Below are 3432 nucleotides of genomic sequence, written 5' to 3' on the forward strand. Positions count from 1 at the left end.
AATTATTATTACAAAGGCAACAGAAGCCAGTCTCTAGCCGTGCGGTTGAGCAAGCACTGGCCACTCTACTGTGGCTAAGTCCCTCTGGCAACTAAATGCTGTTTGTCAAAAGTCATGGAGGCTCCAGCTAGGACCCAGCCGAGGAGACCTTGAACTTGCCCAGAGTCTGGACCAGCCGCTATCAGTCACACTGACTGGTCAGTGTCAGAACATCCCAGCAAACAGCCATCCTTAGACTCATTTTGTGAATTAGAAACTGAAAACAGAGGCTGGAGAGATGGCTCAGTGGTTAAGAGTACTGGCTGCTCCTCCAGAGGACCCTGGTTCAATTCCCAGAATCCACATGGTGGCTCACAGCTCTCTGTAACTCCTGTACCAGGATGTTCTGGTGCCACGTTTTGAACTGAGGGCCTCACATGAACTAAACAAGAAGCCAGAGCTAATGTGATGGGTTGTTTATTTCCAGACCTGCCTGTCCTGGAATTCAACTATGTAGACCAGGCTAACCTCAGACCCACAGAAATCCATCTGCCTTTGTCTCTCCAGTACTGGGATTAAAAGTGTGTGTCATCACACTGGGAATAATGCAATGTTTTTTAAAGCTCAAAATCACACACACACATACACACTCACACACAGACACACTCTCACATACACTCACACAGAGACACACACACAGACACACACTCTCACACACATACAAACACACACACTCTCACATACCCTCACACACAGATACAGAGACATACATACACAGACACACACACATACACACTCATACACAGACACACACACACTCACACAGCATGGAAAGAATAAAGGGCAGTTGGAGATATGGCTCAGCTGATCCTGCCTGGTCTAACATATACTAGCCCTGACTCCCATCCCTATGGCATGCCTGTAATCCTAATACATCACCATCAGGAGATGGAACCAGGAGTTGAAAGCTATCCTTAACTTTGACTACACAAGTTCTAAGCCAGCCTGGAATAGGAGAACCTATCTCAGAAACAAACAAACAAACAAACAAAGAAAAGAAAAGACCAGCTTTTACCTTGTACTTGGATCCTGTCTCCATTTTTGTTTTCCTTATTGGGTTTTTGCTTTAAATTCTTAAAACTTTTGTGGGGGTTGGTATCATCATCACTGTCATCATCATCATCGTAGTTCTGGGGGTGAAGCCCTGGCCTCTCTCAAGCTTTCCCAGAACTCTACCCACCCCCAAACACCCACCCCCCCCACCTCCGCCCCACCAGCCACATCTCCAGCTGTAAAATGTGGATTGTCTGGTCACAGAGATTTGAGGTTTGTCCTTAATTTTGCAGTCTGGATTTCGCAGCTCCAGTTCTTCCAACTGCCTGTCCCTGCGCGCTCCTCTGTGCCAGACTCCCTCTGCGAGGCTCTATGGATGACGCGGCTTCAGTCTCGCATGCTTGGTAGGTACAGTCCTGCCAAGAGTGCACAGCGGCTCAGAGAGGTCCAGAAGACCACACAGCCCAGAGGGCAGGAATTGGCACCTGGCCAGGCTTTCTGGGCACAGAGGCAGAAGCGAAGGGACATGGGGATTCCTCAATCAGGAACTAACCCCGTGGGGGGGGGGGGTAGTTCCCAGCCTGGTTTCCTAAGAAACGTTGGGGTGACTCAGGGCGCACAGGAGGGGGGCGCGCTGCGAGCAGGGAAGTCATAGTAATGAGCGGAATTGCATTTAATGGGGGCTCACACGGATAGAGGAGAAATCAAATTAGCGCCTAATTGGCAGGCGTGAGGCAAAGTGTGGCATGGCCTCTGGGGACCTGCAGGACCCGGGAAGGCAGGTGACCTTGATCGGCTCCAGAGCGCAGCTTAACTCACTTTCTAGGTAGGTTTGGGAGAAGAAAGGGGAGAGGGTCCAGGAAAAAGAAGGGATGGTGGATGCACCAGAGGGACCAGAGAGACCAGAGGCAGAGAGGGTTTACCCAAGGTTACCTCACCACCCGTTGTGGAGCTAAAGATCTTCAGCCAGACCCTGCTAGTTGGAGATCCTGCCACAAACACAGCGCTGTCTTCCTTTGCTTTTCTCGCGTTTTTTAAGGTGCATTAAACTTCTCCGGAGACACTTGACGGTTCTAATAGTTTAATGCCCGAGACCCAGGGCCTTGGAGAGTTTTCGCAGGCAGTTTTTTGCTCTGGGACAACACCTTTTCTCTGTTCTTTTTCCCCTCGATGTCTTAGAAGTCGCCCCTCTGTAGGCTCTTCTTCCTCCTGGAGGTTGAGGGGTAGGGGCACGAGGGTCGGTTCAAAAGAGAGAGAGGCACCCATAAATCCACAGCTGAGATGAAGGGCTTTGGAAAAATAGTTAATGCGTATATAGACGCGGGGGGTGCGGGGAGGCCATACCTCCGGGGTCAGAAGTCAACCTTGATTTTTGAATGGGGAATCTCCTGCTGACCTGGAACTCCTCAGTTCCATTAGGCTGACTGGCATTCAAAAGATGACATTTGCTAACCAAATGTCAAGAGTGGTACCATCTGTCCCTAGGGCTCCAGGACAAGTGTGGCGTGCCCTACCAGGAGACATCCTGACTCTGTGTTGCAGAATCGTTGCCATCTTTACTGTGTGAAGCAGAAACCTGGGTGTGTGGTACTGACCATGCCGTGCCTGATCTGCCAAGGGTGGCATCAAACATTTCTAGGTGGCAGTTGACTGAGAACATTCTAGAACATTTCAGAATGGTGTCTTGGGATAGAGAGAGCAAGCCTGTAAGCAGTGTCCATCCATCCTTTCTGGTTTGCTTGTAGCTTGAACTCCAGCCCTGACTGCTCCCTCGGTGATGAACTATGACCCAGAAGCGAAGTCAAACCCTTTCCTACCCCAAGCTGGTTTGGTCACAGTGTCTGTCACAACAGAAAAGCAAACTAGAACATATAGAGTCAAACTTGATTCTATAATGCAGGACTTCTCAGTGCCTTTAACAGGCTTATGGGCATACAACTCTCCAAAAGTGCTGGTAGCAAGAATCATTCTCTAGACACATGTAGTCATGAAAGATGTTCTCATAGAGCATCGAGTAAGTCTCAGGTTCCTCAGAACACTCTCTGGGAAACACACCCTTGAGTGTACTGGAACTTGGACCCAGACAGGAAGTAGAACTTATCCAGGATATTGCCAGCTACTATGGTCACTTGTTGGGAGGGACATTTGAAGGTCCCCCTCCCATAGGGAGCTGTGCACAGTCCGATGAGGAGCTCACTGCCAGCCTTGCTGATATGCGTCCCCATCATGCATAGTCTTCAAGAAACACCACATCTGTCCCCAAGGCCCAGGGACCTGCAGACATCAGTGAGTGAGCCCAAGCTGGACAGCACCAGGGCATGTTGAGCGCTTGGTCCTGATTGGGTTCCCAGCTGGGGTCGCTGCCATCACTGACAGGAGACACTCACAGCCCCTGCCCTC

The 3432-nt window shown here is 50.1% G+C and overlaps 1 long non-coding RNA gene across 1 annotated transcript; it reads right to left on the minus strand.

The window, feature by feature from the left end:
* Positions 1 to 1384: 1384 nt before the first annotated feature.
* LOC147005344 (uncharacterized) lies at positions 1385 to 2657 on the minus strand. Its single transcript, XR_015046854.1, has 3 exons — positions 2377 to 2657; positions 1966 to 2241; positions 1385 to 1448 (listed from the first exon to the last, which is right to left on the minus strand). It is a non-coding gene; the product is annotated as an uncharacterized LOC147005344 (long non-coding RNA).
* Positions 2658 to 3432: the final 775 nt, after the last annotated feature.

Source organism: Mus caroli, unplaced genomic scaffold (assembly GCF_978045245.1).
Source record: "Mus caroli unplaced genomic scaffold, Mus_caroli_1 scaffold_4, whole genome shotgun sequence".
NCBI classification, from domain to species: Eukaryota; Metazoa; Chordata; class Mammalia; order Rodentia; family Muridae; genus Mus; species Mus caroli.